Below are 12,382 nucleotides of genomic sequence, written 5' to 3'. Positions count from 1 at the left end.
GCGAGCGTCACAAACTGCGTCAGCCTCTTCAAACACATTTCATGGTCTCCCTGCAGCCAGGGAGCCGCTGCTCCCGCGGCGGGGCCGCGGCCAGGACTGGAAGGCGCCCCTCTGGGGAAGAGAAAGTTCCTCGGGGCCCTCCCCTTGCCCGCCCGCCGCCCGGCCCCGCCGTGCCTCCAGCCCCTTTCCGCGCGCCGCCAGCCCGGCCGCGCCGCCCACCGGCCCGCACCGAGGTCAGGTTAGGCAACTTGTGACCCCGGGGCGCCAGGCGGCCCCCTCCCGCCCGCTGGGCTCGCCTGGCTCCCGGGGCCTCCCCCCGGCCCCGCGGAAAACAGCCACGCCAGAAACTTCCCTGGGCCGCGTCGGGCGGGGAAGCCGCCTGGATCCCCGCGCATCGCCCTTACCTTGCTCTCGAGAGGCCACGATCCGGGCGGGCCGCGCGGGGCGCGTGGTGCGCGAGCGCGCGCGCGTGGGGCGGTAGGTGAGGGAGCCCGCGCCGGCGGGGGCGGGGCGGGGCAGCGGGGGTGCGAGCGGCGCGGGGCGGGGGCTGGGCCGGCCCGGCGGGCGGGCGCGAGGAGAGCAGAGCCCGCGGCGGCGGCGGCGGCGCTGGCGGCGGCGGGCGCGGGGCGAGCGCGCCGAGGGGGCGGAGGAGTTACCGTGGGTTTGTTTACGCATTGCTGCCCGGCTCGGGGCACAGCCCGCACTCCCTGATTGGACACAAACTGGGGCACAGCCTCTCGCCGCCGCCCGCCAGGCCTCCTCGAGCCGCCGCCGCGCAGCTCCCGGAGCGTCCTGCCGGGCACGGCCCACGGCGGTGCCCAGGCCTGGAGGGGACGAGCCGCGGCGGCTGCCCCGGGCGGGCGTGAAGCCAAGCGTTCGCTCGGGGCTCGCAGTCGCCCACCTGTAGTGGCCCGACCTTGGCAAGGAGAAATTCGAAACTTCTCAGGCTGGAGACTTCGAATCGTACAGCCTCTGAGGGGGCACCTTCTCCCCCCACAGACGGAGGAAGCGTGCCCTTGAAGAGATGGAAGGCAGCTCGAATGTCAGTATGCCTCCCTGGCGATGGTCAAGTCCAGGCTTCCCGTATAAGCTGCCCCCCACCCCAGAGCTCGCAGTTTCTTTTCCTGCCTCCAGCTTCTTTACTTCTAATCGCAAAGTCCCCCCACCCCCACCCCCACCCCCCGCCACCCCACCAGAAGTGACCTTGCCGCCCTTATGCTGAAGATCCTCCAATGACTCACCATGGCTTCGAGCCTTAATGCCTCATTCTCAGAGTCCTCAATAGGTGGGCCTCCATTTTTCAGTCTCCCGTCCACTTCCCTACCCTCACCCCAAAGCCTCCGTTTACAGACAACACCTGAAATGTGTCTGTCCTTTGACACTTTATTTTGGTCCTGCTCTGTTCTCTGCCAGAAAACCCCTTAGCCGCCTCCACCTGTCAAACTTTCTTGGACTCAGCTCCTGTAGCCGTCTCCTACCATGTCTGTGCAGTCTTCCTGCTCCCCCGAGCAGAATCCCCCCTTGTGGCTGGCATCATTCTGACTTGGGGGTCAGTTGTGTGCCTTTGCTGTACCCTCTCTGATCTGTGGATTCCTTAAAGAGGAGTCTGCTTTTAACAGAGCTCTAGTGATGGGAGAAATGAAAGCTGTAAGACTAATATTGCCTCCGAGTGTCTGCAGCTCTGGTGGGACTGGAAAAGTTCAGAGTCTTTATCAAGAGGCTCTCCTGATAGGTCCACAAACCTCATCTTGCAGGAAGCAAACACTTCCAAAAACTGAGCATGCCCTCCATTTTTCCTGCGTCTCTGTATCTCCTCCCCACCACACCTATGTGCCCTCCATACTCATAATGGGCACTTAAGTAACCCTTGAGGAATAAAATTGAATTCTACAGAGATGTTTCTTAAGCCAAGGCTGGCGGTGATCAAAGAGAATAGAGTAAATCATGAAAAAGTAGACATGAACCCAGTCATTTTATAGCTAATTCCTAGGCTAAGAGCCTTCCGGCCCTGTTAGGTAGTGTGGGTTTGTCGCTGTCTGATCGAACACTGAAGTAGACCCTGACCCTTTTTGACTCCTGGGACTGCTAGATTTTTTTCTCCGATGCACTGCTTGCAGTCCCATTAGGAAAAGTGTCTTTGAACTCTGCAAGTGAATCCAGTGAAAGTAAAGTTTTCTTTCCCAAGTGATTCGATAGCAATAATTTAATGCAGCAAATTAGTTACAAGTGTTGAAAGAACTGGACGTTCAACTAGGGTAAGGTGAGGCAATCCTGAGATTAGCAACTGCTGGACGTGCCTTCTGCCCTGAGGCTGGAGGGGCAAAGAGAGGAGACAGCCAGAACCCTGGAGGGCTTGTCCAATAGGAGTTGGAGGCACAAAGTTAGTGCATCTACTGCGGCAGACATCTTCCAAAGTAGGGGATGAGAGTCCCCCTTGCTTCTCCCTTCCTCCCACCCTCCAAGGCCACCCAGTGGTGGAAAGCAGGAGAAGCCAGTGGACAAGATGACAGAGGGCAGGGCTCAGAATCCCTACAGAATATGTGAGAGCCGCAAAAGGAGAATGGGTCTGAGAGCCCAGCGGCAAATGACTGGCACCTGGGCTTGGGTGCTGCACCTGGTTGCCTCTTCCTTTAGGCCGGATTCCGCAGTGCAGCAGGAACTTTCTCTTCCCGAGTCCTAGAATTCTCTCCTTCTTACTTGTCCCTCTTTGCCCTTTTGCTTCCATTACCCTTCTATCCTCTTCTTCACTGCCACTCCCTTACATTTCTTTTTTCTCTCTCGTCTTGTGTACTCTGGCTCTCGTTTTTTCTTTGTGTTCCCATATGTCTCCTCCAGACTTCTTTTCCTCCCCAGAGTCTCTTCTCCCCTCTTCTTGTCCTACTCCTCCCTGGGCAGGATGGCAGCTTTCTTCAGCATGAAGGAGATGACCAGTTGCCTATGGAAGGAAGAGATTAGGAACTATCATGTTGCTGCCCTTCCAGACAGTGTAGTAGATATTTTACACGCGTTATCTCATTTAATCTTCATCTCACTCCTACTAGCTGGGCAACATTTAATATAATCTGGTGACTTTGCTATTGCCTGTCACAAGGAAGGCTTTGTGCCCGTCACCAACAACACTGCTGACAGTTCTCTTACCTTTCCTGTACATGGTTCCCTGCAACCTTTCTTCTTATCCTACATCTTTTCCTTTCATTAGCACAGATACTTCGCCCAAATCCCAACCCCCAACAGTCTAATACATCCGTACTTTAAATCCCCAAAGACTGAGCATGGCTATTTAGAGGAGGTGGAATTTCAGCTGGCACTTGAAGGATGGATAGATTTTCAACAGATGGAAATGGAGGAAGGGTATTCTTGGTGGAACAGTAAATTATGTGGTTCACCTTGACTGAAACAAGGGATAACTAAGAAATGAAGCCATATTTCAGAAACTTGTCTTCAACTCTCAGTTCTCTGAGACTATTCAGAAACACAGATTAACCATGAGCACATTAAATATAGGTATGATTTATATAATTAGAATCATAGTGTTTAAAGCCAGAAAGAATTTTCAGCATTGTTTGGTGCAACGTGTCCAGTTTTAAGTGGGGGAACTGAAGCCTAAAAGACTTAATACCTGGAATATCATAATGATTAAACATGGGCATTAGAGTTTGACTACCTGTATTCAAATCCCTACTTTAACAAATTTTAATTTATCTGACCTTGAATTATCTGTGGTTAAATTTCCTCATCTATAAAATAGAGAAAAACGATAGAATCTACTTCAGTGGGTTCTCATGAGAATGAAATATCGTCATATGTAAAACACTCTTGCCCAGTTCAGACTGCCATAACAAACTACCGTAAACTGGGTGGCTTAAACAGCAAACATTCATTTCTCACAGTTCTGGAGGCTGGAAGTATGACATCAGAGTGCCAGCACAGTCAGGGGTTGGCTGAGGGCCTTTCTTCCTCCTCTGGAGTGCTGACTTCTCATGGTATCCTTACATAGTGAAAAGACACTGAGCCTCGGAGCATTCTGGGGTTCCTTTTATAAGGGCAGTCATCCCATTAATGAGGACTCCACTCTCATGACTTAATTACTTCCCAAAGACCCCATCTCCCAATACCATCACACTGAGGGGTAGGATTTCAACATACGAATTTGAGGGGAGCCATGAACTTTCAGTTAATTATAGACATGTTATAGGTGCCTGGCATATAGACAGTACTCATTAAATATAGGCAAAAAAAAATTATGACTTCCCGTGGCTATCCAGCTAGTAAATACCAGAAATAGAACTGGTACCCCAAGTTTTTGTGGCCCTAATTGTATGTTCCCTGCATTATTTGAAGCTATGTCTTATGATGCTTGTTTAACACCATCTGTGACGATATGGTGCTCCTCTAGTCTGCTGTTTAAAGAAGTGCTCAGTTATCTTTCTAGCTCCAATTTCTCTACATTTCCTGCTTCCTGCTTCTGCTAGCCCTGGTTCCCCCCACCAGTCCTCAGCAATCTTAGCATACTGTGAAGTTCCAGGGGAGGAAGGCAGCAGGAAAAATTATCAGTAAACCTATATTTTATAGTCAACTGTTTAGGTTACAAGTTCTGATATAGTAAAATTTTTACTAATTTAAATTTCAAAGGGCCAAAATATTGAATTAAAGATATTCAAATTATCTGTTATTCTTCAGCCTACAGGGTGTCAACTCTACCAGCTTAAATTTTAGTAGTTCCTTAGGGGGATTCACTGGGACCAAGAAAAAGCATTGTTTGTGGTATCTAATTCTTCAACAAAGTTGTGATGGAAGAGAACAAATTTCTTTGTCCCTCTTCCTTTTTACCTAGTCACTGGTCCCACTTTTCAAAACTCCTCCAGCCCCATGACCTTTATGTAGTCCACTCTCTCTTGACCATAAGCATCTTGAGGCAATGAACCACAACTTACTTGCCTTTTAATGTCTAGAACCTAGCTCAATATCTGGAGTATAATAGGCAGGCACATGTTGTTGAACTGACTGACGAGTAATGCTGCACCAAATACCAAAGGAATCCCTTCCTCCTCCCCCTTCAAATCTTTGTCTCCTCAGTTCACTGTAGCTAGTTGTCATCCTGCTACCCTAATGCACCGGAAAGCATGGTAACAGCTGAATGTGAAATAAATGTGCATTTTATATTATGAAGTACATTTAAAGAGGTTTATTTTAATGGTGTAAAGCCAGGCAGTATTTTAAGAAGATCAGGAAGACATTTTTGGGGCAGCTGGACTTTCCCAACACCTTCATATCACACCACACAAACTGAAGCTTATCTCTCCTATAAATAAAGCCGACTTGACTTTCATTGTTACACATTTTACTTTAGATTTCTTAGGTTAATTGTCGACAGCCTGTATTCTACATATGGGTGTATTAATTAATCCTGCCTAAGTAATTTCTTAAAAGGCACCATTTGTCTTAATCTTAAAAAGTAAGTAATTGTCCCACTTCTCTCTTTCACTTCAAGGCCAGACTAATGATCCAATACCTTGATCACTCACTGCCTCTTGAATTCCTGAAATCTACCTTCTACTTCCTCTAATTCATTTACATGCTTCCTCTAGGAAGTTGGAAGGAATCCAAAGGATTAATTCTACATCAACTTGTCATTTTTGAAAGAGGAAATTGAGGAACAAAAATGTTAGTGGCAGAATCTCCAGTTCCCTCAGCACTCATCCCATGCTCCATCCTCTTATCATGTGTCCTTAAAACACAGCTAAAAGTGAATTTTCCACTGTCAGCTCCCCTCCTGACTTCCCTATTTATGCCAATCACCACCATCCATTGGGCTCTTTAGGATTAAAATGGGTGATCTTTGATGACTCCTTCTCTTTAGGCCTCTACTTCCACTTTGGGATGTCTCTCTTGCTTGTCTTTTTTGTCTGAATTGCCCCATGAATCAGGGCATTTTCTCTTTACAACTGTTATTACAATAGGTTGCTAATGGTTTCACTGTCTCCAAATTGTTCCTATTATAGAGTGAACCCCGCAGAAGAACCAACTTAATGTTAAGTCAAAAATTTTACAGGTATAGTAAAATGGTGCCATTTTGCCATATAAAATCAAATTCAACATGCATTCAGGCTATCAATAAAATATGAGTTTATATTGTCAAGCCTTTCTGGTTCTGAAATATATAGTAATAACTAGCTATGTGATCTTGGGCACATTTAATTCTATGAACTGCAATGTCCTTAGTCTGTTAACTGTTGATATTGTTAGTATATGTGCCTAACTCAAAGGGTTGTTTGAAAATTAAATGGGATAACAAATGTAAAGTACTTAATAGTAATAGTTGCAATAACTATTTGTTGAGGTCTTACTATTGACCAAACATTAGTCTAAGCTGTTCAAATGAATTATGTCACATCAACCCTATAACATGGATACCACTATTATTTCTAGATGAGAAAACTGAGGCCCAGAGAAGTTTAAAAACTTGCTTAAGGTCAACTAGCTAAGAAGTGGCTAAACCAGGATTCAAAACTGGGCATTCTTACCTGGACAAACCTGTACACCAGTCTGTTACATGGAAATAACTTAGTATATAGTAGTTAATTTGTTATTTATTATCATTATTACCACTTTAAAGAGAGGAGAAAACCATTTTTCTGCTTTCCTTCAAGATTTGTTTCTGACGTTGAGCCTTAGCATCACTTTTGGAAGAGATGGATAATTCTTGGTAATTAAATGTGCTGGGTACCACTTGTTTGTACTTCCCAAAGAGAGGTAGGAAGGATGGTTAGGGGTTCTTGCACTGCCTGGACCTTGTAATCACCCTGGTCCTCCCCATATCCACTTTGCCTTTCATAATATCCTTAATATTATAAAATGGGAATGACACAGGCAATCTCTGACTCAGGCATAGTTCATAGTGACAGGCCAAAGATTTATTCTCTGATTGCCCCTTACAGTTCCTTTAGGGCTTTCTCATGGATAGAACCAGAAAATTCTCTGTGTGTAGCTCTGCTTGTTCTACCGCAGACATTTCTGCCTCAGAAGACAATTTAAGAAAGGGAATCTCCCCAGTGGCTTCCCAGCAAATAATTCTTTTGGTTTCTACTGTAGTTATTTTATTTCTTGCCCCTAGGGTATCTTTTGTACCACAATCATCAAATGGTCTTATCTAACCATCTTCTGCCTGCTGACGATGCTAAAAATAGAATAAAACGCCTTATTACTGGTTTTGAAGTTCCTTTCCAGGTACCCATGAATTATTATATTTCTGCCTTGTATGTGGCACACCATACCCTCCCTGTTCCTTTCCTTTCCTCAACGGTGTGTTTTCCCCCGAGCATCTAGCTGTTTATATTTGAACATCTAGTCTTTTGGATTCATAGCAAAAATTGAACTTGCCCTTCTAATAATGAGATTTTCATAGATCCTAGAATCATAAAATGCTAAGTCTTGAAGGAATTTTATAGGTAACAGAGGCCAACAGGTTCCTTTTCTAGTGAGGAACCAAGACCCAAAGAAGCCAAGGGTCAGATGCAAGCTACAAAGCCTATGATGGGAGGAAGCCAGAACCAGACCGAAGACATCTGCTCCATTTGTTTCTTATGAGTTGAAGTAGGATACCTGGAAATAATGAGGAATTCACAGTGTCTTTTCCCCAAATGTTTTAAGTTTTTCTATCAGTGGTTTTCTTAATACATTTTCAGGAGACCTGGAGGAATAGAATTCCATGATTTAAAAAACTGAGGCATAGAAAGACAAGAATTATAGAGCTGGGACTGTGTCCCTTAAGGATCATCTTTCTTTTCCAGTGGTACTTTGTACAGTGCTTTGCACACAGCCAACCCTCAACAATGTTGATGACAATGATGGTTAAGGATGACTATGTCTCATATTTCTCTGTTCTCAGTCCTTTTCTACCATTTTGTTCCCCATAGCCCCAGCTATTTCTGTGTTTCAAGCCTTCTAGAAACCTGCCTCGTCTTGTTTGGAGTTTAATGAGGGCATTGGGTATGTATTCTGTAGCTGCCTTCCGTAGTTATGATGATGGTAATAACTTCAAATGGTTAGGGACCTACCCTCAATCACACATATACATTTTGAAACCTTTCTAAACTTGAGGAAGTATGTTCCTAATATGTTACCAGTTATTACAAAAAAGAAGCATTCTCTGGTCAAATGTTTCTAACCAGAGAATGGAAATACCAGATGAAACAAAATTAAACAATTTAATGTTGATTTGTGTTTATAGAAATTTTCAGGATCTTTAGAACACTAATGTGAACCCTGAATTTCTAAGGGGACAGGGTGATAAAATATGTAGAATTCCCCAAACATATTTGACCATAAAATCATTTACTCATTGAACATCTTTCTAATGGGACTGTTTCAAATGATCAGATACCTTTCCCTAGGGCTTGTTTCCTTCTGAGTAATGACTAAGACCGTGCCTCTTCTCATTATTTATCATTTCAGGACAGATGCTGTTATTTCTCAGCCTGAATTTCTGTTATTTCTCATCCTGATTTTCTCTAACCATAAGCTGTTTAACTCTGACCTCATATGTGAGCTGCTCAGTTCCCATAATCATCTCAGCTGTCCTGTTCTAAGCTACAGTTTTCAAGGTGCAGAATCAAAAAAGTTAACGATAATTACAGTGATGACAACTAATATTTATTGAGTTTATGCTGTGGACCAGACGTCGAGCTAACACATGTTATAACATCCTACTTAATTGTCACCACAGCCCTATGAGGTAGTTATTAATATTTTCATTTTACACATGAGGAACCTGAAGAGAGCTTATGTAACTTCCCCCAAGAAAGTGGCACGTGGAGGAATTGGAGCTGGGTTTTTAACCTGTGTTTAACTTTTACCTGATACCTGGCATTGCCCTTTCAGTGCTAATTCTCTCTCTCTCTCTCTCTCTCTATATATATACACACACATATATATGTATATATATGTGTATGTATATATGTGTATATGTATATATATGTGTGTATATATATATAAATAAAAATGTGCTGCCTGTCCAAGCAGAATCCTTTTAAAAGCAAAGGGCCCCTGATCCAGCCTTCAGTTCACTCTTTTGTGCTTGGCACAGCACTTGGCATTCTGTAGCAAATACTCCTTTGAAAAGAGAGATTAAGCAACTTGCCAAAACCATTCAGGTAGTAAATGATAGACCCAGGTTTTGAACGCATACTCCGCTCATCACACCCTCTCATGGAGTTCTCATCAGCACCACGCTCAGTATACCAGGTGAGTCCCCCTTCTTTTTTGAGGCCACCCCCCACTCGGCTTCTAAGCATCCCAAACAGGGAGTTTTGTCCACTCCTAAACCCAAGTTCATTCTGCCCTCTCCCTAACAGACAGCATCCTAAACCTAGTGAACTAAATTTACTGGTAAATGGCTAGTGGGCTAATGGCACTTTGGTGGTTGTCCTTTGCTAATTTTATTGTTGTTAGGAAGATGTCCTCAACCCCAGCACTTTACATTTGGGAGCTTTTCCAGAGGTCGAAATCTCTCAATTTACAACCAAAACGCCAGGGCGGCAGCTAGAGTGCGCGGCCCGGTCGTGGTACGCCCCTGGCCACCCCGCGGCACTGTTACCCCCACGCACGAGCCATGGGCACGCCCCGTTGTAGCCATTGGAGACGCCACACGGCCTTTTAGGAAGGCGGGCCATCAACCGGTGTTCAGGAGAGAAACGTGGCCACCTCCCCGCGGGCGGGTGCTGATCTGCGGTGGAGACTGCGCCCCCACGCAGAGAGCGACCGAAATCCCCTCGGGCCGCTAGGTCTTGCTTGCATGGCTGGACGCCGCCTGTCCAAGGCTTTAGCGACCATGTCTCCCTTCATGACCTTGTCTCTGTGACAGGCAGGCCCGGCAGCTGCCCCAACATCCCGGCCAGCTGGAGCCCGTTTTCCTCACATGGGTTTTCTCTAAATTTCATCATGTCAGTTTCGAAGCGCACTGCTGAGAAGCTCCACGAGAAGGCCCGGACACCTCTGTACCCTGGCTCCAAGGTGGAGCGAAGCCTGGTTCCCCAAGAGAAAGTGAGCTGGCTGGCCGAGTGGCGAGAGTAACGCCCGTGGAGTACACTGCCAGCTCTATCTTGCCTGGGCCCCTGTGGGCAGATCCTCAAGTGGGTGAAAGGAACTTCTCTCCTAAGTTTAACGAAAAGGATGGGCATGTGGAGAGAAGGAACCAGCATGGCTTGTATGAAATTGAGAAGGGTAGACTTAGAAATCCTGCATCTCGGACAGGACTGGTTGGCCAAGGGCCTTTGGGGTGTTGGGGCCCCAGTCATGCTGTAGATCCCAACTTAACTAGATGGAAAAGAGATAGCCGGGGAAACGAAATTACCCCCCCTATTTCTGGGAAAAATATCCTGCAATTTGTAGCCATCTAAAGGAAGGACCATGGAGAATAGGCAATCCCAGGGGGGATGGTGGATCCAGGAGAGAAAATTAGCGCTACATTGAAGAGATAATTTGACGAGGAAGCCATGAACTCTTTACAGAAATCTAGGAAAGAAATGCAGGAGTTGGAGAGACAATTGCACAAACTCCTCAGCCAGGAACATTTTGTGGTCTATAAAGGCTACGTGGATGATTCTCGGAACACAGATAACTGCTGGATAAAGACAGAGGCTGTGAACTACCATGATGAAATAATGGACCATCTTCCTCTGGAAGCTGGCGATGATGCCAAGAAAGTGAAATGGGTGGACATTAATGATAAACTTGAGCTTTATGCCAGCCACTCCCAATTTATTCAACTTGTGGCTGAGAAACGAGATGCCCACTGAAGTGAGGATATGTATCCTGATTGTCAGGGATAGTAGCTTGGAGTCTCATGTGAGCCAAAGGCCTTCAAATGATCAAGAGTGGGTAAGAGGCAAACAGCACATAACTCCCACTAAACAGGACAGGGAGGGTCACCTCTTTGGTGATTACTTCCAAAACTGTGCTGTATGAAGGCTTTGTATTAGGGAATAATAATAGACAAATATGGGGAAATGGGATCACAGAATTTTTGGCTTTCCTGTTAGAAAAAGAATATAATCACGTGCTGTATATATTGTATACATGGTTTAAACTAACTTACACAGCTACTGCTCTTTGGAGAATTGTAAGACAAACAATGACATCTTCCTTAACAACCATAGCCTCTACTTTTCAGCCAGTTTGCATTTGTCAATTCTTCTTTCTCCTGATGTTTTAATGTGGCATAATCTAATGTATAATCTGACTTTTGAGTTAACATTTATTTTTTAAATTTAGCTTTATGTGGTCTTGTATTCCTTGCTTTTGAGTATGGGAGCTCTCTGGCTTTTCTTTTTTGTTTTTTTAGAGCTTCAGTTTTATGGGAAAAGTTCAATCTCTATTTTGGTCCACAAGGATCAAGTGCTTATGAACCAGACCAAAAAAAAAAAAAAATGCAGTGACAAAATGAGCTTAGATCCAGCCCTCTGGTTATCAGAACTCTTTCTGTCTGAACAGAATAAACTAAGCTGAAGATACTGGTTTCTTCTCATCTCAGGAGAAGACCCTACAAATGCAGATTCTTGTCATGCAGGTGCCTTTATCAGGACATGTATGTAATCCAAGCCTAATGAAAATACAATAATTCACACCTATCTTTTCTCAATTAAAATAAAAACCCAATATGCAAACAGAGAAGATGCTTATAGTCAGGTTGCAAACACAGAGACAGCCTCTCTGACAAGAATGTGGGGATTCCAATAGCAACAAATAGGTCAGAAACCTGTTTTCTTCTTCTGTTTCTCATCACCTAAAGCCAGTTAAATTTATTTGCAACATATGGAAAATTAACTCAAACCACTATAACAAGCCTTTTATGACTGAGGGAGAAATAAAGACAATTGCAGGAGTTGATAGCTTCATAAGAGGATTGCTTCAATAATAATAGCTGTCACATTCCACTTACTATGTGCAAGCACCCTTTCACATGCTTTATGTATGGTGACTTATTGATTCCTAAGGATCACCCTATAAGGAAGGTACTCTTATGTTGCAGGTCAGGCTCCCTGGGAAGCAGACTCCAAGAGGGAGATCAGATTACAAGATGTTTACTAGGGAGTGGTCTTGGGATCAACACCTGGGGAAAGAAGGAGAAGAAAGCAGTATTGAGCAAAGTGAGCAGTTGAGCTGGAATGCAGGCCCAATGGAAGCCTCAGCCAACTCCATCTGGAACTCTGGAGCTGGGAAGGCCCTTCTAGCTTCCCTGAATTGGAGTTATGGGGCCAAGCCTTTATACCCCATGTTGATCAGTCATTGGATATGGCTGTCCCTGGAAGGAGGTGTGGCCTCGAGGGAGAGAATTTCTTCAGCCAAGAAAATCCCCAAAAAGGACTGACAGTTAAGGGCCATC

The 12,382-nt window shown here is 45.2% G+C and overlaps 1 protein-coding gene and 1 pseudogene across 4 annotated transcripts in view; one reads left to right on the top strand and one right to left on the bottom strand.

Moving 5' to 3' along the window:
- The window catches only part of PCGF5 (polycomb group ring finger 5), a 118,881-nt gene extending 118,273 nt beyond the window's left edge, over positions 1-608 (bottom strand). For 3 of the 4 annotated variants that reach the window (XM_024253884.3, XM_063727658.1, XM_063727660.1), the window contains exon 1: positions 405-524. The gene's annotated coding sequence lies outside the window, so the exon portion shown is untranslated. Of the gene's footprint in view, positions 1-404 lie in introns of all 4 variants that reach the window. The other variant, XM_054522620.2, reaches the window with a different exon arrangement.
- Positions 609-1,208: 600 nt separating this feature from the next.
- Positions 1,209-10,829, top strand: LOC134761984 (ADP-ribose pyrophosphatase, mitochondrial-like; annotated as a pseudogene).
- The last annotated feature ends 1,553 nt before the right edge of the window (positions 10,830-12,382 follow it).

The sequence above is a fragment of the Pongo abelii genome, chromosome 8 (assembly GCF_028885655.2).
Source record: "Pongo abelii isolate AG06213 chromosome 8, NHGRI_mPonAbe1-v2.0_pri, whole genome shotgun sequence".
NCBI classification, from domain to species: Eukaryota; Metazoa; Chordata; class Mammalia; order Primates; family Hominidae; genus Pongo; species Pongo abelii.
The sequence above is the reverse complement of the archived record's forward strand: the minus strand, read 5'-3'. Positions and strand labels throughout refer to the sequence as shown.